Source organism: Hippoglossus stenolepis, chromosome 20, assembly GCF_022539355.2.
Source record: "Hippoglossus stenolepis isolate QCI-W04-F060 chromosome 20, HSTE1.2, whole genome shotgun sequence".
NCBI classification, from domain to species: Eukaryota; Metazoa; Chordata; class Actinopteri; order Pleuronectiformes; family Pleuronectidae; genus Hippoglossus; species Hippoglossus stenolepis.
In genome coordinates this window covers 16,917,451-16,941,903 of record NC_061502.1, presented here as the reverse complement: position 1 = coordinate 16,941,903, position 24,453 = coordinate 16,917,451, and the positions used below count along the sequence as shown (strand labels likewise).

At 41.5% G+C, this 24,453-nt stretch overlaps 1 protein-coding gene across 1 annotated transcript in view; it reads left to right on the top strand.

Moving 5' to 3' along the window:
* The window catches only part of sipa1l1 (signal-induced proliferation-associated 1 like 1), a 61,021-nt gene continuing 36,568 nt past the window's right edge, over window positions 1-24,453 (top strand). The window contains exons 1-3 of the mRNA XM_047338043.1: window positions 1-270; window positions 8,356-8,500; window positions 22,274-22,342. The gene's annotated coding sequence lies outside the window, so the exon portion shown is untranslated. The remainder of the gene's footprint in view (window positions 271-8,355; window positions 8,501-22,273; window positions 22,343-24,453) is intronic.

The window sequence follows — 24,453 nt, the reverse complement described above, 5'->3', positions numbered from 1 at the left end:
GCGAGCAGCCGCAACTTTTCGGATGAGCTGAACTTCTTGCTCCGGACAAACCGGAGACCGGAGGAGCGAGGCGGGGAGCGGACAGCACCGGGACTCAAGCGGCGACGAGCCACAGACGGAGGTAGTTCTGCAGCTCGGTCTCTTTACACCCCCGGTTCTTTTCTGTGTGAGGCTACCGGGCCGCGGCGGCTCGTGAACGCAGGTGACGGAGCAGCGACAGCGGTGGTTTTTTTCCCTCCGGTGCCCGCCGCCGACAGGAGATTCCCGGAGGTGAGTGCGCTGCTCTCCTCCCGCCGCTGCCCCGCTTGACAAGCCACCGTTAGTTCCTCCTCACATCCCGGAACAGCCTGCTCGGTAACAGCTGCTTTATTATCTGCGTAGTGGGCTTTTTTTGACGGTTAACGCTCGTGAACATCAGGTAGAAAAAAAAAAGCTCCTCTGCGAAACTTTTTTTCGCAGAGGAGCCAGGGGTTTGCGCACGTATAACGTAAAATTTGTTGCGTGTAGATGTATCTTTAAATTTAAGCTAACATGTGATTGAGTTTGTTGTTGGGGTTTAACGAGCAGCTCCATCGTTAGCTTAACAGGTCGTTGAGCCTTCCAGCCAACATCTGCCCCCTCTCCCCTCCTCCTCCTCCTCCTCCTCTCCCACCGTGTTTCAAAATGAAGACTCCTAAAAGAAACAGGAAACCTCGCAGAAAGATGGAAATCACGTCAAGGCTAATTGTTGTTTAGTTTCGCCGCCCCCTCCCTCCCCGTGTGGCTGCGGTGTCATTGGGGATGCTAGCTGCTCCTGAGGACTTCCTTTCCCCTTCTCGATGGTCCATCTTTCACTTGTGCAAATGTCCTTTTCCTGACGTGATGTATCGATGTCACATTTATGAGCCGTGCAGCCTCCCCCTCTTGGTTCGTCTTGGTTCGTGCTGCACGTTATCCGTCGTTTGCAGGTTTGCTTTCTTTTTGCAGCACTTGACCAAAGAGGTGTGGATTCGTGCAGAGAGTTCAGGACTTTTCTATGAAAACCACGCATCTGGGTTGTGTAGATTTTTACAAAGCAGCACTAACCCACGACTGATTAAAGCTTTGCACACAGAGGCACTTGCAGCAAATCCAATTAAATCAAGTTAAAGCTGAATTTTCCTCTCAATGTCGTGTCAAAACCTGTCTCATTAATCAAAATGGCCGTCTGTGTTGTCATGTCAGATTTGAGTGGTGATGAACCAGTGCTTCACTTAAACTCTTTGATCATCAAGGGATCTAACCACAGAATGAGGGAACTATAGTCTTGAGGGAAAAACACAAGTGAGACAACTCCCAACACTCGCTAAAGTTGGATTCTTTGCAAGTTTATTGGTCCATTCTTGTGTCCTCTGCCACTAATGACACCCTGAGAGGGGTTTTTATTGTGAGTAGACCCCCTGTAGCTGCTCGGTATTCTGTTACTGCTGCCATCTCCACCTGTGGAGTCTGTCCTCGGGCTACCAGCTTCAACCCTTCAGGGGGCTTAGATACACTCACAGAGACCAACTCGGCTCCCTGCATTGACGAGTCCTAAATGGACGCGTCAAAGAGATCTCATCTCTATTCACTGGGTGGCCATGGTTGGGTTTATATTCACAGCTTGAATCACAACAGCAGCATTAGGTGTATGTTCCCTCCGAGACGGCGTTGTAACTTCTTTGTCTGTTTTGCTTTGGAAAAAAGAAAACACAACCAAAAACTCTAATGTATTAGCAGTCGAACATCTCCTGCCATCATCCCTCCCTCGTAGCTGCCTGTGAATGCCAAGGCTGAGTGGATCTGGCCGCTGTGTCGCATTTACAATATCAAGCAGGCTATTGAAATAGATTGTGTGTAGGTGGAGGCGTACATGTTCTCTAACACATGTAGCTGTCTAATTACATTTTGGGGGTGGGGTGAAGAGAAAAGGGAAAATGTCGCGGTTGCTGATGGGCAGCTAATAGATTATCAAAGGGCTTTTTGGTATTTAGAGCATCCGAAACATCTCCCTGGGTGTCCCTGGATTAAGTAGTTGGCTAAAAAGCTGTCTTGAAAAACGGGCTTCAACCCTCCGCATCATAAGCACAGCGGGGGGTCTTATCAGGAGTTTCAAATGGAGTTTTTTTTTTTTTCTCGGCTGTAGTTCATACTTGCTCGCAAAATGTCTGTGTTTCAATTTGTATCAGATGCACTGTGATCTGGATATGGCCACTCTTTAGAAAAAGTGTGTAGCTTAGGTCTATCTGGGACAGCCACGGCTTTTGGCAGTGCACAGACACAGAGAAATCTGGCAAATGAAAAGTCAGGAGAAAGAGGACATTTCAATCTCAATCTGGCCGGCGTGCACTTTGACTATCTACACGCAACACATCACCGATGGATGCTGAATATATTCCTGTTTATCTGCTACCTCACGCACACTAGCCCAACTATGCCTCCCCCCTCCCTCACTACTTTCTTGCACCCCTCCTTCTGTCTCACTTCTGTCACTTCTTCTTTACTCCTCACTTCCCACGATTCCCTCCTCCCCTCTCTCGTTACTGACGGTTTCTTTTCCTCTCATCTTCTTTCCTGTCGTGGAAGGCATGCCAGGACTCTGACATTCTCATCATCTCCGTCCACATCCCTCACCTTATCTCTCCTTCCCTCTCCCTCCCCCTCGTCTCTACTTCATTTCTCCTTTTGCCTTTTTTCTCTCTTTCTGTCTTCCTCCTCCTCTTTGCTGTCTCTCTGAATGCTGGACTTTGGAATGTGAGTTCCCCTCTGCTTCAGGTCTGGGGGTGGGCTGTCTCTTGAGGAATACCAGAGCAACAAATACTCTTCAGGAGTGAATAGATTACACTCCAGGGCAGAATGATTTAATAAAACTGTGAGGCTCCAGTAAATCAGTGCTTTTCCTGCGTAGAGATGTTGAAGGTGGCCATGTCGCTCAAATGCTGTGCAGGTTTTTTTTACTGTAACTTCAGTGTTTCCTAATAATGACCCGTTTACAGTTCATATAATGACGTAAAAGATCTCTCACATATAGTGTTGTGTGGTGTTGCTTCATAGTTGAGCTGTGTGCAGTGGATCGATTCCCTCAGCCCCTCCTTACCCAACTGTGCTCTCTCTCACACACACACACACACACACACACACACACACACACACACACACACACACACACACACACACACACAATTATTGACGAATGGACCCATCTGCCAAAGGCTACATCCAAACGCGTTTTTTCATTTTAACACTAAAACAATCTCTGTCCACACAACATTCGCGCACACGGGAAGAATCTGCAATGGTTTGCCTTCTCACTGAAAATACTAGGAATGACAAACAACAACAATGAAGAGTAAGATTCAGGGATTATTTTTCTTGGACTGACAACATTTTGCCTTCACTCCTGGTAGTTGAATAGTGACAGAAAAGAAGTGTGGACAGCACGTGCAATTGTAGCAACAGTGATTTATTTTAAAACCAAAACCCAGTAGTGTGGTTGTGGCCGTAAAGGTTTTGTTTACCCTGTACTGGTTGGTCTTGTAAATTCAAACATATCTGGCTTGCGGTGATGCTAAAATTATCCTCCTCCTCTTCCTCATCTCTCACCCACTGAGCCACCTAGTCGTTCATCGGGCATTTTCTATGTCTGCATATTCTATATGTCGTTGTCATTGATGTCATCCAAGTAACTTCTGCACTCTACTTCATTTCTGCTTCTGTCACTCAGGCTGTCAGAACTGTGACTTTAAAAACATTCCTCAGGCTGAAACTGCTGAAAAAACAATCAAAATGCATGTCCCAGAGGCTTTTTGACTTACTGAAGTATTTTCTTATAATTAGGATGCATTTCATCAGTCGTGTGTCTTGAAAACTAAAGGATCTAAAGGGAGAAGCACAACGATGTTGCACCTGTTCTTTGAGGGGAATATTGGCATATGCTGCATCCAGTTTAAAGACTTGAGTGTAGCCCTCGTAGAAAGCCTGAGTGCTCTGACAAATTTGAAGTGCAAGCCAGCATATTGTTTTCATTTAACAAACAGCTTTTGTGGTGTTTTCTCTGATATGTGAAATTGCAGATCTCTTTTGATCCACGGCCTTTTGCCGAGGATAAATCGGAAACCCCACTGAGGCTTTCAGTTGGTGATGTCAGGGCCTTTCATAGCTGCTGGAGAAGGAAAGGGCTAGAGCACAAGAAGAAGCAGTTAAATTTAGCTATTGCACCTGAGGTGAGGGCACTTAAAAGCTACATTTTCCATGTACTGGATCCCCTTCTCTTTTCAATTTTCTACCCTCTGCTCGGTGAAATAACTTCCTAATTAAGGCTTTAAGAGTGGATTACAGCACATGAAAGCAGCGTGGATTACAAAAAAAAGCTTCAGTTTCAGTTGTGACAGATGAGCAAAGGAAATCTCGGAAAACGCCATTAAACAATGACTAGGCAGACTAATCCATGCAGAAGTAAACACAGGGAACATACTGTACAGATGGGAGAGAGGGAGAGAGAGAAAGAGTAGCCTAGATATTATAGGAACAATGCTTAAATGCTGTCAGCAATAGCAAGAAATGAAAAGAGTATAAACATATAAAGTAGAAACAGTATGAGCCAGGATGAGCAATCAATGCCAGACAACAGCACAAAGAGGTGAAGATAAGGAAAGATGCAGTTTAATGTGGCTATTTTAGGCAAAACCAACAGTTGTCTAGAGAATTTTTATGTCTACAGAGACATTTATTTTGGTTCTGTTGGAAAGTCTTGTTGACTAGTGGCTTAGTGTTGACAAAAAGACCAAATTAGGACAATATGATCGGAACATTCTGCCCCAGTACACAAGGACATTTCATGACTTTTAAACGAGGCTCAACCGAAATAATGCATTAGTGCATTTAGTCTTTGTGTGTAAACCCAAATGTTCTACATTTACCGATCAAATACGATTAAATACTTTGGTAGACTGCACATCCTGTTTATCAGTTCATCCCATTTCTAATTACTCATTCATTCAGCCTTCCTCTTGACACTGCTCAGGTAACAAAAACTAAACACATCTATAATGGCAATCATAATAATTTGTGATAAAAGAAACAGTTTTGATTGATTCAACCTTGTTGGTATTGTTTGGGTTTTTTCTGGCCCACTTAGCCATGAATGCTACTCTTGTCAATCACAGAGATGCTCAACCCGACTTGTAAACAGTTTGTTGTTGTGTTAATTATATAATTATCAAACAAACAAAGTCCCATGTTACACCTCAGTGCTTGCACCTTCACTGAGTCGAATCAGCTGCACGTACAAATATTGCAAGAATCCGTCAACAGCCGTGTCGAGTCGTAAGCTCTTCTCAGCAGATGTTTTCACACTAAGTCGAGTATGACTGCGTGACTAAGTAGTTGTCATCAGTTTTGAAACGACCACGACGTGACAAAGCACAGGTGCAATGTGTTCATTATCGTACATTACACATTGGTTTGTGTACGATCACTCTCTCAAGATGTTCTCCAATCTTCCTCTCTTTGACTCCGCGGTGACATCGGAGGAATGCGAACGAGCACGAGACATGTATAGGAGCCCGAATTCCCACCAACTGCCTTGCCATCTGTTTCCAAGCAGACAGAGCTCTCAGATTTCTGTCTCCCTTGATGACTATGAGGATGTTGCCACTCTTGTTCTGTGTCTGGGCTGGTACAAGTGATAGAAGTGCTTTACTCATCCTGTTAGATTTGTTAATTGCTGCTATGTCTCCTGTGGCATTATGGGAAAAAATTGGTGTGACTGTGGGGCTGCAACCTGAAATGTAATCAAGCTATTTGTCAGCAAATTACTTGGCTATTTCAACACCCGAGATGTAATTTGATTGAATTTCTCACACATCCTGGGGCAATTCGTTTTAGTAGAATTAATATTGAGTAACTTGAGCTTATTCTCCATCCTATAATTAACTCCAATATATTAAATGCTTGTTGCACATAGTTGCCTTTCCTTCAGATGTAGTTAGACAACATGTCATCTAAAGTTTTTACAACATTAACCATCCCTTAGTAATGGATATAGCATCTTCGCAGAGGAGAAAGAGACACGATAAACTTTCAATTTGCTCATGTGTCTGATTTGTTGCAGATACAGTACAAAGTACAGTTTAGATATGTTTTGAACTTGTGGTGATAAATGTTCTTAATTCTCTTTGAAACTTATCTAAATTGTATTGCAGGATTTGTAGTGATATTTCAAATCTTAATCCTGTATTCATTTATCAAATCTATTTAGATATAGACTTTAAAAATAGTTTTAAAAAGGGATTAATAACTTGGAAAAGTAAAATACATACATTGGCATTCTAAAAATATTGCACGTCTCTGTCTGGCTAAAAATAACTAGAAAGAAGAGTTCAGTGCTTTATAGGAGATTTGTTAGACCCAGTAGAATGTGGATGTGTGAGGTTTATTCAATCTCTTCACAATGTTTTGTACAGTGTGAACCATTTTGTGTGTGAAGCACCGACCTAAAAAGAAATGTGTGTAGTGTAACAGAATACAATGTACCACCAGTTCTGATGCACAAACTATTCTCTACCATTCTGTCATTATGGATAGTTCATCATGGGGGTTACCTCGGTCTCCACATGAACAACACAACATGGGATCACATTAGCGTTAACATCAAATATCTTTGGATTGTTGAATTTAGTGACAACATCTCATTCTTTAAGAAACCTTAGTTAAAGAAAAGAGGCAGAGAACAAATACAGTACTTGCTGTCAGAAGCTCTTGGCAGCTGACAGCAACAGTCGGTACAAATGTCTGAAATCACACAGCAGAAACCATGGCAACAATGTCAAATAGTCCACCACATTGCAAGCTTTAAATCCAGGTCCGCCTAAACTGGTTTGTAAAGTGGTGCCAGGAGCAAAATCTGGAACGAACCCATCCTACTATCTGAGTTTGACAGTAATGGCCTCCAGTCGGCAAAGCTTCAGCCAGATAGGAGTAGACTTTTGCTTTGTAGAATAGTGAGAGAAAAATCCCGTTTTATGAAAGATGAAAAGATAATTTTGCCAAGGAATTTCTGTTACGTGATTTGATTGTGTGGTAGAAGTGACCTGAGCTGAGGACACCTTGTATCTGCGATCCTTTCTATGTCAGGAGATGGACACTGATTTTATTCTCAACCAAAGCTCCATCCTCGTTTTATGTGTAGCCCAAAACACCCTCTGTTTTTGGAGCTTGTTTGTCGGCCTTCTCATATTATTTGTTGACCTCGAACTGAAATAGTTTGAACATGGCCAACTAGACGACTTATTATTTGCAAATTGTGTGCACCAATAGCTCAGTGTTATGTTATAAATTCCCTTAACACTGCATTCAAACTGAGTTCTGTGGGGTGCAATGAAAATAGTTCGAATTTGTTTAATACAAAACCCATCAACACAAACTAATAAATTGTTGGGGAAACAGTCCTGCAGACAAGAATGTTGTGATTTCAGTAGCTTTCTCACATCATAACTAGGCTGTAAGCTGTGAATGAATGTGTAGAAGGGTCCTCGTATTCCTAAAACTGGCTGCTGATTAACTTCACACAAGCGTTTGATTGTCCTCAGTTGATGTGCTGTTAATTATCAAGCACCTAGTATAATTTTGCCGCCCTGAACAATCCACAAACCATTGAACATGACCGATGTTTACGATCCACTTGATTGTATGCCTGAATAACTTGAATAGAAACTCTAAAATAAGAGCATGTTCTTTTGGCAAAACCTCATCCCTATACCTTCTACAAATCATATAGGATTTGATTTAGTTTATCGTTGATGAATACCACAACATCTATATGATGCTTGTCCCTGTTGTACAGTTTTACTCATGCAGCCTGCAGTTTTTCTTCCTTGTCTAAGTCCAGGCCAGAGAGTCTGCATTACTCCAACACTTATCAGTGAAAAAGTAAAATGCACCAAAAATAAGATCATCATCTTGAATCACTGAATAATTTATTCATGCAGGATAAGTATGGCTGGGAAATCTCTGAGCTTTCTGAAATTATAAAAAAGGAGAAATCAGTCTGGAGGTTTTCAATCTTAGTTGGGTAATAATTAAACTCTGACAAGATTAGATTCTGGCAAATAAGTAGAAATTTAAGTTTTTGTTCTGCATATTTCTGCATTAAATTGACACCGTAGATGTGGTGTAGTCTTGTACCCTTTGCCATAATCTGACGTGTACCTTGGTAGAAATGTAACCATGTCATGATGATGCAGACCGAAACGCTGCGGGTTCCAACTATTCAAGTTATGCAGAAGTATAAACCAGACTTTACGGGTCAAAAATGGAACTTCCTTGACAGGCCCCTCCTTTTCTCATGTGCCGCTGCAGGGAAACCTTCTCTGACGACACAAGTAGAGGAAACAGAGGCGCAGGATTAAAGGAAGACACATCCTGGTCATTGTTCATCACTGCTGGATGGAGGTGCCGCTCTAATCTTACCACATGAAGCTGGGAAAGCTGTCATCTGTTTGCTGTAAGTTTTCTTTTTTGATCAAAAGCAGTCCATACTTAAAGCAACTGCCTATTTTATGTGAGTAAAAACATAAAAGGGACATTTTCTTCTTCTTTGTCAAACCACACATTTCAGATCTGCCGCTGGGTTCAGAGAAAAAAATCTGTTATTTCAGTAATAAAGTTATTTCCCTGCCTTGACTCATTGATTAAATGTGCTGTAATCGACAGACTCTGATTTCACTGTCAGTTTGAGTTATTTTCTTTGGCTGTAACGCCCCACTGAGCACAAACGAAACAGATAACCCTGTGGCCATGTTGGTGTTTCTGGTAAAACTTCTGCCTGGGAGGGGTTGAAATGCTGGAACAGACATTTCAGGCAGGGATATGGTTTAATTAAGACCTCTGTCAAAAGCATATAATTAGAAATTTTATTTAAAAAAAGATATTGATTTTACATTTACGTTCATCATCCTAGGTCAGTATCAAAAACAAAGCTGAAGTAAAGCTTCCAAATCAGGACATTTTCTGATTAGACTTGATAGACAGCACTGTAAATAAAAGTCCCCAGCATGCACTGCACAGCCGCCCAATGCGTTGCAAAGGCTGCAGCCACCCATGACCTTGGAAAGAGTAATAGAAAATAGATGAATGGATTTTTCTTGGTTAGGCTCAACTGCTGCTGCTGGTTTGCAAATAGTGATTCATGTGCTGTTATCCACGAGCTACTGTGGGTTCATATTTGTGTTTATAATGTTTATGTTGTAATAAATACCTCAGTGTAACGCATATCTGTAACTCAGCTGATCACTGGTGATATAACAGTCGTATTGTACAAAACAGCATGGGTGCAGACTTGTAGATTAAATGGTGCTCCAATAAAAGTTTCTGTATTTGGCAAATAATCAAGTCAGTAAAAACAGTGAAATGAAAATAAGGCTACATACTTATTAACAGCACCTTCATCTCATCAAGATGTTGAATGACGCTCCGTCACTCTCTCACTGCACCGAGGAGGAATGATCCTTATAATGAGAGACATCTTGTTGGTGTTTTTGTGGTTTCCAAGGAGGACCTCAAGGGTGCCAGGGGTGGTAAACTCGTAAATCCGTCTTGATTTACTCAACGCAGCAACAGCTTTTGGCTGAACTCTCATACTTCGTGCTTAGCAGATCCACATACTGACAGAAACCCAGAGATTATGCTGATACTAGGGAATTCTTCACCAACACTTGGTAGGAGATCATTTTTGGTGACTCATTGCTTAGTCTGTGAAATGCCTGAAAATACTGAAAACTGATGTTTTCATCCCTAACAGGCCAAAACTCAGATTTATATCAATACACATTATATCAAACAAATGAAACCAACACATTTTTATATTTAAGAAACTGGAACCAGCCATTTATTAGATTTAAGTTGATGAAGTAATCAGATAATGGCTAATTGTTTCAGTCATAACTCTATTGATTCCAATCCCTATTCAACAGACCGAGATGCACTGGGCTAGAAGATCGGACTAGCTTAAATGGAACCATAGACAAATTTCCCTTAAACCAGAAAAATTAGGTCACAATGCCCAGGCACACAACATCTGGCCTGCAGGTGGTGGAAGCAGAAACCAAAACAGGAAGGTGGCCTGTCATGAACTGGAGTGCTCATTGCAACCTCTTTGCTCTCTGAGCTCATCCAAGGGGGGGGGGGTGGGGGTGTTTTGGCGTGTGAGGTGATGGCCTTGGAAATCTAGAGTAGAGTTTCTTTTAGTGGCTTTGCAAAGACCAAATGTTTGGTGGAAGTGCATCAGTCTTTTCATTACAGGCTCAATGCATCCTGCTTTTAGCTGAGCCACGGTTGTTCAATGGCACGTAGAGGAATGCTGTGTGTACACAATAGGGATGACCTCATCGATTACAACTTCCATCTAAGCTCAACATGCGGAAGAACAATGAATCTGCGTTCTCCACTACCCCCCCACACTCCGTAAACTGTGTATGTGTGTGTTCATGTCCCCATCACTGAGGTGTGTGTTTACCTTCTAGTTTACAGAGGTTCGGGAAGTATTTACCCAGGGTGGAACTGGTTAATGATTATTTGGAGAAGCGGGGTTGGAAGTGTTTGGCTACACACTATTGGGACACATTGTTGCAGAGGAACCAACTTCAATGGGCTTGGTTCCTGTTGTCTGTCAGTAAATGAAGTCCTAACCTCTCTCACTCTATAGATTAGAGGGTGAAATTTTGCCATATTGCTGATTGACGTTGATATTTCCTGTGGTTTATTTTTTTTCCTCGAAGACCCACTCCTTTTGTCGTTTTAATAGATTCCTTCAAGTAAACTTCAGTCATCCAGAAAACACTCAGGAAGCCAGTGACGGTGACCTTGTCTTTCAGAAAAAAACCTTCCTAGCAAACACTTCTTCTGCCACCTCCGATGTCTCCACATCCCTCCCTGTCATCATGAACTCAAACTCCTGCTGCCTCGTTACCCAGTCACTCACATCGAGTGGGCTGCTCCGTGGCATCAGAAAGCTCTAAATCGTCATCGGAGGCATTTTTACCACATAGCGCTTTGATCCATTCCCGTGGCATTCTGACAACTCCTGGCGAATGCCTCCGCTGGGTCTCTCCAGCTGCGAGGAGGAAAGCTTGATCACTCGTTTATGGATATGACACGCACAAGCTTAAGCAAACTGCTGTTTTTCTTTTCAGTAAGAAGCAACTAGTGCATTCGTGGGGGGAAAGTTGACTGCTCTAGCAGTACTTTCTAATAACAGCAGGCCAGTTAAAAATTAAACCTTCCATAAGGGCTCATGGGGGGGTGTTTATGAATGATTGCCTGAAGCCCTGTAACACCTCTTTAAAACACTTAGGGGGGGGAATGGCCATGGTTGGAAACAGGTTAAATGAAGGGACTCGCCTCAAACTGCCTCTTTTATTGTTTGTGTTTTATGTCTCATCCTTGATAAACTGGTTTGAAGTAGACTTTCTTGCTCTGGTTTTTCCCGTGAGTGAGTTCGTATCAGCCCTTCACAAAATATTAAATTGACTGAAGTAAGAAAACTGTCAAGGGGATGCTGTTGCTCTATGAATTTAAATGCATCACGTTTGTGCCTGTGTTTAGGATTATGTTGTTGATTGTAAGAAGCCAGCTGCACATATAAAATGGGATATCAGATTACTTGAATAGCATCATTGTCCTTGGACATCACAGTCTGTACCCGAGATGAGAAGAGTATCTAGAGGGTTGTAGCTCAAAGCACCGCTGGTTCTCATTGCTTCCTGATATGGGATTCAATAAGCTAATGTTGCCAGGCAACGGGTGCAATTCCACTTTTGGCAGCTATTGCTTAGTAACAAAATTTGTTTCTAAGAAGTAAAGGCAGAATCAGTGATGGATACAATCCTGGAATCTAATAAGCAATTTTAGGGATATTTAAAGCTGTATGTTAGGGGTTGAGCCAAGTAATTACATGCTTATAATGTGGAACTACTATTCCTCCACTGAAGGGAATATCTATCAATCAAGCTACCTTACATTTTATTTACTTCAATGAATTTTAAAAACAGGGGCTGTGGGGAAAAATAAGGACGGACACAAAAGGACTCTTGCTTGATATTGTTGGACTGCCTAACATTAGACGGTGGACTTTATCTTACATGTTTGAGTTTTCCAAAGCTCAATCCTCCACAAATATCCCCACAGGTTGTGTCAGTACTGAAGCACTCTTGTCTCACAATGCACCTCGGCCTGCAAATAGCCAATGGTGCACTAGTGGGAGGCAGAGTAGGAGGAGAGGGGTGGTGTGAACAGGGCCTGCGGGGGTGGTGCCGCGTTACATAATATCAGCTGAACCCAGCTGTGCCGTCTTGTTTAGCCCATGGGTGAAGTGGTGCCCGGCGAGCTGACTGATGTGTCCACCTGGGCTCATCAGAGTAGGTTCAGGATTAGGGGACAGGTTGATTAACAGATTGACTGATGAGACTGATCACATGTAGTTTATGTGGAGCGGAGGGAAATTGAAACGTCATTGCCATCTTCTCTCCACTTGCACTGTGTTGCTATGGCAGCACAGTTGTTGTGTTATCAGAAACCTTGGAGTGTAATGATAATGCAGGGTTCTAACAACGGTAATTAGAAGCCATTCTTCTTTTTTATTCTCACAGCCAGTTTTAAGTTGAGCAATGCACTCAAGAGAAATAACCTTTCTTCGTGTTCTGTAGAAAAGGACAGCTTTCACTACTTAACACCACTGAACACTATCTTCTCCCCTCTTGTTGGCAATGTGTTACCCAGTGATTGTGCACAGGAACTTCTGTGAAGATTCAGTTACTGTTAATTTCCCCAGCCGGCTGGTGTGTTTCTTTTAGCAAACTGTGCAAGTAGCATAAAGCTTAAATAAAAACTGAATAATACATGTGCCTTTCTGGGAGTGGTCTATCATCCTGCAAGCTTTATTTAAAAAGCCTGTATTAAAAGAGAGTCATTAAAAGCTCATCATGTTGTCCTCCCAGACCTTCGTAATTAAAGGAAGAGGCATCTGTGTTGCAGCTTGAACTCTGGTCTCTGATATGGCATCACAACTATACATACTGACAAACCAAGGTTGTCTCACATGTACATGTAGAAATTTCCTCAAACGGTCACTGTCTCCCATATGCATAAGCTATTACGTGACTACAACCTGGAACTGCTGTACGAAATACAACCAGCTCCCCTGGCTTTGCTCAGTTTGTGTTGTATATTACCTGTGTTGTGTTCTATCCTATTCAAATTTCCAAAGTAATTCAAATTAGGTTCTTGATGGTTGGTGGAAGTATTCATCTTACGAGTTTATATCTGTCCCTGGTGTCTTTCTTGTTTTATTGACTAATATGTAACGTGATTTTTAAGTTGATTGAAGCCAGTTTGTTCACATTGCTTTTATTTCAATGGCAGTGCATCACACCATTGGACACCATTTCTCTACGTTGAGGGTGCACTACATCTAAAAAGAAAAATTAAGAGACCACACAGTCAGGCCTCGGGCTCTGGGTATGAGGTGATTGATGGATGAATGAAATTGTGTAGCAGCAATCTGGTAAGCTCTGCTTCACTGCCTGAAAACACTCAGGAGGAACTCAGTGTTGTTTGTCTGCTACCACATAGGTTGACATTATCCATCCATGGCAGCTCTGACTGGGCTCACATGGAGCATGGTGGGGATTGGTAGACACCCTTGGGTTTCCTCTACTGCAAAAAGTTAAAACTTTGCTTCTGGCACTGTCTGTCTGCACTTTAAAGTCTTCCTCAAAGCTCTGTTTCAGCCCGCAAATAAATGGAATAATAAAAGGAAAAGGCTGAGACACACAGAGATGGTCGCTGAAAATTACACAGAAAAACATGAGTGGAAACTTAGAAGAAGGCATAGATATGAAGGGCTAGGAAGAAAGATCAAACTGAAAAACAATTTAGTGTAGGCTGGCAACAGTGGAGAAGAAATACTAGAAAGAAGTGGAATGGCATTTTGGGTAAATGTCAAAGAGTAGATAGGTTTACTAAAGAGCGGTAGAAGTTTTAGAGTGCTAGTGAGAGCGAGGGGAAAATGGACCTCAAGAAGTCCCACCCCCCACGTTCAATTGTTTTGTTTGGCTAGGAAAAGCCCCAGATGCCTGTAGTCAAGCAATGGCCTGACCTTTTCTTTGGTTGTGAGCTGTGGGGCTGAGGGCATTGCATAGAAGTTTAGCAGTAGGCCTTTCATACAAAGGCCTCTGCCCCTTGGGGAGGTACAAAGCCTCATATCTGTCAAAGTGTCACAGAGCTTGCTGTCTGGCGCTCTGTCCTTCTCTGCTCCCATTCCTCATAACAGCGATTACCCAGGAACCCCTGCATACCGTTTCTCATGGCCATTAAATATGCACTTGTCAATCTCGCTCCTCTTCTTGTGAGCGATGGCCTCACTGTGTTTGCCTCTCAGTTGGATTAGGACTAATCAATACAAGAGCAGATTTTCTGCTTCACTGATTCTCTTTTTATGTGCCTTAGAAACGTATAAATGCAGGGTTAAGTTTCTAACAATCCTTCAAGGTGCTATATGTTAGTATTTGCTATTGCTACATAGCCAACATTAGCATTAATAATGGTTCCAATCTTTCCAATCTAGCAGAAATGTTAAGAGTTCAGCGTCAAACTTTTATTTCTATCATTTCTGCTAAGCCCATGTCGTCACCATCTGATAGCAAGTCACTGTATTGTCCGGTCTGCCCAGAAAAAGTAGCACTGCTCAGAGGGCGCATTACAACCTCTCGTCTTATAAACGGAAGAAGAACATGGCTGAAGCTCTTGGCAAGAAGCCATATGCGGCGCAGCGGAAGAGAAAATGTATGCATCTACATCAGGATGAAAGGTTGAGAAATGATGCAAGATGGATAGGAATTATTTCTATATGTCAGGTTATGATAACTGGACTTCTGATTGTTGCCTCATAGTGTACAATTTAAAGCTTAACCTAATAATTTTTGAGTTACGTAGGTTTGCTAACATGACAATTTTTTATTCATAGTATGAAATGTCTTACTTCGGACGGGCTTGATTTATTATTAATGATGACCAGTGAATCTACCGCGCTTAAACTTGAGCCGTCAGACAATGTTTTTGGCTTTGCCTGTTAATGATGCTCCTTGGGACTGTGTCTGGTACTTTCAGATTATTTAGAGTGTCAGCACAACAAAGAGAAGAGTGAGAACAAGATTCTGCACTAATTGCTTTAAGTGCTAGGCTTGTGTCTTCAGATGTCAGGATTAAAAAGCATTTGCATATGATTTCTTCCCTACGTCTTTTATGGACATCAATGTTAGAGCAGTGATTCTTTCCTCGTCTTGCTTATAAGCTGTTAGTCAGTGCCAAGGCTGTGTGTGTGGTTGGTAAATTTGAACACTTTTCTTTTTTGCAGACAATTCTTTATTTAATTCAAAATAGTAAGAAGGATATCTTATCATATCAGAGATCAGGGGTACAGAATTAATTCATATGCAAAACTGAGTGCTCTGGCATTCAATTACAAACAGCTTTATCTAATATTACATGCAAACAAATAAAGCATCGGGTTCCATTGCACAAAAAACACCACAAAGTCTGGAGGCTTACGGACATTTTTATAAAACACATCATAGGCCACCTTGCAATGTGAATGTATTCATGCATATTTCTCAATAGCAAATATCCACTGCCGCGGTTCATAGTGTGAACGAGAAGGAAAAGAAAAGACTGAGAGAAGAAACTAAAAAAAGCATATTTTTCTCGTCAGGCTGTTGTGGGTTGGCGTTTATGAGCTTTGAGGCCTGGGATGTGGTAGCTGTGATTTATAGCTTTCATTATTAAGGTTTTTACCACACTGCGTTCCCAACAGGCACCACACAGACCTACACAAACACACACTGGAGATACACACTTGTGGGAGCTTGGATTTTGCCAGACTGCGGTTACACAGAGGTGCTGAAGAGTTAAAAGTTTTGTTTTTTTTTGAAGCGCAGCGTTTACCGCAAAAATTAAATGTTAATGCAGCCCTAAGGTCTGTATCAGGAGGTGCAGGTGGCTTTTTGAGACAGAGCAAAGGCACATGCACTTATGAACACAGATAGCTACACACACTTCCCTGGCCACCTGAATCTTTGATATTTGTGCTTTTCCCCTGCTTCACTGTGGAGTGCAGAAATATCGCAGTCTGGAGCAGGAGGGGAAGCGAAGGGAAGGTTTTTCCAGTTGAACTTGTGAACTCGAGATGGGACTCTACCCTTCTCTCGCTCTGCAACATATTCTATTATGTCTCACCTTATCTTTTACATTTCTTTCAGTGGCACCCTCTTGGACCCTCAACCCCTCTTTTTACTCCGATTTTGTTCTATTTACACTTTTGCCTCTTCTGTTCCTCTCAAGTTCACTTCCCCCCCTCTCTCTGTCTCTTTTCAACTTCAAGTCTGGTGTGATTTACTGTCGTAGCAGAGGATCCACTTATTCGGTCATGCTTTTCCTCCTTGCCACATTTTCTCAACTCTCTTCTTCTCACAGATGATTCCTTGGCTTTTTCAGGCACACACATGCTTTCCCAGCCTTTTGCTTTGCTTACTTTATTTATTGACTCTTTCCACAGTGATACTTGGCTGAAACACCACAATACTGATATGACACTTAACCATTCCTCTCTTCAGTACTCTTCTAATTAATATTAATATCACAAAGCTGCATGGAAACTCAGATGTTAACACTCATAAGCATGCTTATAGTAAAGGTTTTGTGTACATTGGGTGACTTTCTCCTGGCAAGTCCGGAGCTTCTCGAAAAGCTCACTGGCCGTCGGTGGAAGCGCAGACACACACACACACACACACACACACACACACACACACACACACACACACACACACACACACACACACACACACACACACACACACACACAGTTTAGCTGAATAGCAGCAGCTAAAAGCTGGCCTAATCCAGGCCCCATCCTGAAGAAGATTTAACCGACAAATAGATTTGACACAGCGGCTCCTCCAGCCTGTTTCCCTGTTTTCCACAGGGTTGAAGAGTGGGGGAGAGGAAAACTGGAGCTTATATCCCCATGACTGAGGAATGTGAAAAGCAGGCAGCTGAGACCCATTGGAGAATTTCAGCCAAAAATATGACAATTGATGTAGAATGGGCTGAAAGTGAGGATAGGTGGCAGAGGAACAAAGCTGCACATGCCGGCTGGTAGTGGCTTTGAAATGTCTTTGAAATCAAATCCAGAGAGAATTTGATGCTCGATGAGTTTCCATATATTCTCTGAGCTTCCGCAAAACACCTTCTTGTGGCTTCATTCAGCTCCTTCACTCCCTATGTGTGTCATGGCCTATCCCACACTTTATAGACTCACTCCTATAATGGGGGGAATTTTCCGCTTACGGGGTGTGAGGTTGGTATTTTTATGGGCTGTGAAAAAAGGTGTCGATTTTGAGGATATATGAGGTGCATCTGGGGCATTCAGAAAGAAAAGTTTAAAAATACAGAACTGAAAGGTTAAGTATTAGTACTGCTAAAGGCTCATGTAAGCCAATATTATCGACAAATAAATACCCTAAGGTCACATAAGCTATGCTCGGAATGTCACAATTTACAAGATAAGACCAAGATTAAGAAGTGATTTATCCAGATTATAGGGCTGGATATTAACACTGATCTTAGTTCAATTGGAGCTACCACAGTTGCATAAAGCAAAGTTGTAAACACATTTCCCCTTATAAAATCATGTATAAAAGATTAATTTTACCTCACTAAAGCAAAAACAACGAATAATGACAACTATATTTTTTAAGCCTGCCTGCGAAAAAAGAGTTGATTAATAAAAACCGGCACCACTTAATAGGGTGTCAAGACCTCAGCCTGATGTCTGGATAACAGATGTTAATGTTAGCTACTCAGCAGGGATAGACTAAATAAAATTGGATCCATGCACTGCTCACTCGAGTTCCACGGCTTCACATTCTTTCGCCAGAGATAATATCTCCTCAACAACACAAATAGAGAATTTTTTTCATCCCTTTAATACAGGGGTGGGAAACGTTCAGCCTCCAGGCCGTATGCGACCCACAGGACCATTCATAAATACAAAGAAGCAGTTCAAAAATACTAGGAAACGTTCTCATGACAGGTATTCATTTAGAAAAGTAAGAAAATAACATAAAAACACTAAACTGTCCTTTTAGGGTGGTCCCGTCTGGCTGTATGCCTCTCAGGTCAGGGTCAGGGCGAATCAACACATGTAACTTTCACATTGTCTCTGTCAGGCAAAGAAAAGCAGATGCGAAATTTCACGCTTCCCAAGAGAAACGGACAAACGATAAAACATTTATTTTAAAGTTGAATGCAGCTCAATCAGACTAGGTGATAGATTTGGCCAGTGAAAGTTATTCCATCGCTTCAGCTTAGTCCAATAAGTTTTGATGCATTTGCTTGAATCTGAGCACTCATAATGTTCCAATATACAGAATTACGTTGATCTCCTTCACTTGCTTCACCTTTTTACTCCTCAGGCAGCTCCACCTCAGTTGAACTCATCCCTCTCTATGAGCCACATGTGAGCTATTTTGTGCAGATTGAACCAATACACAGCTGAAACCTTCAAGCGTTCAAAAATTGAACCCTTGCAATTTGGGTACTATGTGTTAAAAGGGCTGTACCTCCCAGACAATTCTTTCAATATTGACGTAAACCTACTCAAATTAAAGCTGATACTATCCACGTATTTAGAGGCTGGACTCTGTTGTCCAGGGACCATGAATACTCATCAAAGCACCAAATGTCTGTTGACTAAAAAGAGTTTCAAACTACTTATTTGACATTTTCTGTTACGCACTGACTATTGCATTATTGGTTTTCCATTGGATTTATGGACATTATGAAAAATATTCACCTCATCCTTTAAAAACATTCAGAATAAAATCCCTTTGAATTCTTTGGTACATTTGAATGGAAGCATGGCTACCAGTAGCTGACTGGGAACAGAGCTATCTCCTTAAATCGTCCTCTGCGTTCTTGTGTGTCCTGCCAGACATCTGGACATTGTCTGTTTTACGAGGCTGCAACTTGAGCTAATGCTCGTTTGAATCCAGTTTACCACAGCGTGATTTGTACGGTCAGGCTGTCTCCTAGAAAATCTAGCCAAAGTACACATTTTCCTTAATCACAGCCCTTTTCTTTGTCATTTTGGAAGGCTAATGGCTGAAACATGCCACAAATGTACAGTAAGAATGTCTTCTTATTAGCCAACTTAAGTTTATCTTTATTTTACATTGAATTTGAAATTGATAGTTGACTTAATCAGTGAGACGTGGTCTTTCAATCCAAGGTAACGTGAAGCCTAGAGGCTAAAATATGTGTTTGATACATGTTAATTCATTGTCTCCGTCTTGGTCAGTCTCTCCCGTCAGCGGCCCTGTGTGTAGCAGCAGGGGTTGGTGTTAACGCATCTGAATTCGCTTGAAACATTGGCCTCAGATATGAGCGCCACTGCCAGCCCACTCCATGGCTTCATCAGCACTGACCTGTTTTGTTCCCTTCATTTTCTTACCTTGTCTTTTTCTCTCTCTGCTCTCTGAAACCTGTTATCTGTCTGCTCTCCTTCTGAAACTCTACTGATTCCCCCTACTATACTTTTCCTCTCTCATAGCACTGAGCATCTGTCAGTGTATTTGTCTGAATGGTCATGATATGTTGTCATCTGTGTTTCTTTTTTTTGTTAGTTTAGCCGATATCCCCATTTAGCTTTGGTGAAGGAATGGTCTGCGAGCCCCCTTGTAGTTCTCTGATCCAGTTCAGTCCTTCAGTCTGTCACAGCCTTGCTCAAACTGTCATTGCAGCAACTTTCTCTACTTCCCCAGACAAGCTTGATTAATTATGCAGTACTTTTATAGTTGTCGTGATCAATAAGTAATTGAAAGAGTGCTGAATTTCTATTAGTTTATCTTGCTAGCCGAACAACCAGTTTATGATTTGGATTTCAAAACTCTTGACAAAACTGTCAAAAGTGGAGAGTATGGTTTCATATTTAACTCCCCTTGTTGTCAGGTGACTGCGATCAGACTGCGGCTACGCTTTCTAAATGTGGTGAGAAGGGACTCACATTCATTAACTAGTAATAGAGAGCATAGCTAATGGATAAGTTCCTGTGAGAATGTAGCCTTGCTAAGCTTATCTAAGTCAGACGATGGAGCAGCAGTCACCACCGGTGTCCCAGTGGATAACTGGCGAGATGCGACAAAACGAGGTTGTCCACATAGTTACTGGACTGTGTGTCTCATTCAAGTTTGAATGCTAACTTCCATTGCATGTTAATAGTTTACTGTGGATAGTGATAAAAAGGGCGAGTGCATACTGAGGGAATATGTACACGTGTTCCAGTTTGAGTGGAAGGCTTCCCCCAGACTGACATGCACAGACCATTAGCGGGCCTCATTAGGGCTGAATCCCATCATGCAGAAGAAGACTACGTAGAAGTTCAAGGTCCAGGTCGGCAGTCTGGCGTATGCAGATAAAGCAATGAAGCTGACGAGTTAAATAAGACAAGATACAAATGGGTTTAGAGGAAATAGAAGGTTACGTACTTAGTTTATTATGACAGGCATTTAGGAATTCAAAATATTATTATTATATCTGACTTTTTTGCACTTTTTTGTTGGCAGCTCAAAACAGCATATTATTTAAAGGGATTTTAGTACATGCAGTAGAATGTTGTTTATAATTGCAGGGTTTCTGCAGCATATTGTTGTTGGGGGAGGTGTTGCCTTGGAAAAAGAAACGGAGTTAATTGATCACAAGATGAGGTGCGTCAGCATTGGTCTGATTGAATGTTTCAGATAATATGAGGTATTGAATTAATGTGCATGTTTCTTATCACATCTGCTAAACACAGGTTGTGTTTTGTTTCTGTCAAAATGATTGACATGGCGATAATAAACATTTCATAGTTCTTAACGCCTCACATGAAACATTTCCTTCCTTAGATGGCAATATATCTGTTTTTGGTAATACTACTTAGGTGGGTCATATTTCCATATACATGGATTTGTCTGTGGCGGAGCTGGTTCAATTAGGCTCTCAATCACATCAAGCCATGGTCATACAGATTGTGTTTGTCACATCTGTCAAACCATACCGCCTTGAGTTGGGGCTAACGAGATAATTACTGGATTGGTGATATCTGGTGGGAGGCGAAATATTAAAGTTGATAGTCATGAGTAATGATCACAAACCAGGTCAAATCAAATGAATCCATGGAACCACACAGATGGAACAGACAGCTACTTTGCACACTGCCATAATTCTCCTGGAAATCCAGGCCACCTCCACAGAGAGGAAATGAAATACATGTGTGGTGCAACTGTAAGATGGCTTGTTCTAGCTGTGAAAACACTGGACAGTGAACTCTGGTTAACCTTTGTGACCAACTGTACAATTAACATTCTTTGCTTGAAGTTTTGTTATTTTTACTACGTTGATGTCCGGCCACACAAGCCGACTATGAGAATGGTAAATAATCATTACTGTAATGGATATCATCCATTATGCTGAGGGTAGTCATGATGATTTTCAGGTCCTTGAACTTGGATAATCACAATTCCTCTGAGATACAACGTTAAAGTTGGCACTGGTATTTTACCCCAGAGGTTTTTGGAGCTGATTTTAACAAGCGAAACATTTTGGACTGTATGTTTTTATTTGATGTTGCTTTATTTATCAATCAGCCTTTTTTAAAAGACTGCATTTGTCAGTTCACATGCCAAAGTGTAGGATCCCCCACATAAGCCATTTCTGATACTCAAAATGGGATGAAATGCATGCTATCATTAAGTTCTGCACACATTCCTTGGTTACTGTTCAGAATTTGAAAGCCAAGGCTCTGTTTTCTCTGTCTCAGTCTCAGAGACCAACGAGGACCATCGCCAGGCCAAACATGTTTCTTTAATAACAGAAGTAAATATTACGCCAATGAATTAAGAAGGGTAAAAAAAGTCAAGCAACTAATCACGCTCACTGGGATATCATCATTTGCCATTTTTGCAGTCATGGGTAACACAGCTTGTTTTTATGGATCAATATATATTTTTTAATTTGGATAAAGTTTGAATCGATCTTTACTTGAACCTTGTGTAAGAATTTGAACAGCTTGTGAATCAGTGCTTTTATTTTACACTTGTTTCGTATACTTGTTCCCACTTGCTGCACATTTTATTACTCAGACGCCACCGATCCTCTTTTTACATGTATTTTCTTCCTCTTTCAGGCTCATCATAAAGCTTTCATGCTGTCTCATCTGCTGCTCACTGGCTTTGACAAGATACTGCGATTTTCAGTGAGTATTCAACTTTCTCCTTTGGGTTTTAGAGTTTAGGTTCGATAAGGATGTTAAGATTACTTCACCACTCACAAGACATTTCCTACACAACTACTTACAACTATTGCTTCTCCTGGTTAACGACGGGACATTTTTACTCTTAATTAAGAACTAATGATATTCTTTTATTTCAGTAAGGCTTACATTCCCCCGTCTTTGGCAACACTGCCATTATCAGTGATTGGATTAGAACAGCAATGCGACTAATATTATTATGAATGTGTTATTCCGATTAAAAAGTTAATGCAACCTACTTCAATTATGGAGATCTAATGTAATGACACTGCAGAGATGGTGAGACTAGCAACTCTATTATAGTCCAGTTGTAGCACAAGAATGATAACATTATAATATACTGAGGGAATAATATTGATTTTTAAAATTGAGGAAGTGAGATAAATAGTGGTGAGTAGGCGACTCTTATCTGTGAGATTGAAACATCATGTTTTGTTCTAGTAAATGCTTTGCTTCTCTCTCTCTCTGTCTAGTTATTTCCCTCTCTCTTCTTTTTCTATCTCACCTCCTCCAGCCTGCAATTTTGCTCTCCTCCCCTCCCACGCACTCGCACACACACACACATATACACACACATATACACACATACACTATACCATATTCACACAATTACGAGGGGGAGAAAAGAATGAGAGATGCTTGGGAGAGGGAAAGAGAAACACACCAGGGAAGTGAGACAGGGATGATAATAGAAAGTGGAAGAGAGGAATATAATGAGATGGAGAAAGGGATCAAAAACGGAAAGCTAAGAAAAAATATTTGATATTTTTTCATTCGAAAGCCACCAGGATCGCAAAGTCCGGAAGTCCTCGAGCGATAGAAGTCCCGCAGTCTATTTAAAGACAAGATGCATTTAAAATTTGTAATATACTGTAAATATAAGAACATATTTAGCATTCTGTTGCATAACAAACACATTAAAGCTTCATTTTTGTGGCTCTTTAGTAGCAAAGCAGTCACCAAACGTAACCCTGACCTATAAACTGAAGGTGTCTTTTTATTCTTCATGCATTAAATGGAAACAGGATACTCTCCTCCAGTCCTTTCCCTGGGTTTCTAGGTTTTGCTCGGTCCATCAACACTGCACAGCCTGGATGCATCACTGGTTTTATTATAAATTTAGATACGATTACATGCACCGTGCCTGTGATTTGAATCGTTATGGGCGGTTACCTGTGCCAGCTGTGTTTCTATGAGTGAGATGGTTGGTTGGATGCATGGAAAGAAGAGAATGAGGGGCTGGTTGACTATCCATCTCTGTTCCCACTTTCAGTTACAGCATCTCATCTCCTCCCACATGCTCTCACATTGAGTGAGGAATCAATCCTTCTCACTTCCATTATCTCTCCCTATCTCTCTCTATCACTCTCTCTGCCACTTCATTCTGGCCATTCTGTACAAATGGAATGCACTTGCCGCCGGCACAAATGAGTGTGTCTCTCCAGCCTTACCACGTCCTCATTAGGTATGTTCTGGTGGCCTGACTTATCCCGTCTCATCACTTTCCCCCTGTAATTGGGCAAAAAAAAAACCTCTACCTACCTGTCAGCAGGAGCCCCAAAACAAATGATGCAATTTCTTCTTTACTGCCACGGGGTTTATTAGCAGAGTGTGGGTTTTGACAATGGCCTCGGCACCATCATGGGTCATCGGTGTACAGTTTCAGTAAATGGATGTATCCTGGTGAGTCAGATCGTATTCAAATGAACACCACCACCTTTGCATTGCAAACACTGATATGCATTTACATGGATCAAATAATACAACAAATTAACTTGACAACATATTGTCCACGGCTGATTTAAACCATTATATGCGTGGATCTGTTCAAAAAACTAACTTTTAATGTGATTTTTATTCCAAAAGTACTTCACTCTGTGCCAGATTGGGCTTGAAATTAGGGATCAGATCTTTGTAGAATCAGCGTTGCATTCTTAAGGGAGAGTTGTGTTTTGTTATGTGAAGATACAATACCTTAATTTAGTCAGAAATCAATAAGAGAGCGGATTAGAAGAAAACATTTGTAAAATGGGGAGTTCAAAGAGCGTGATTGA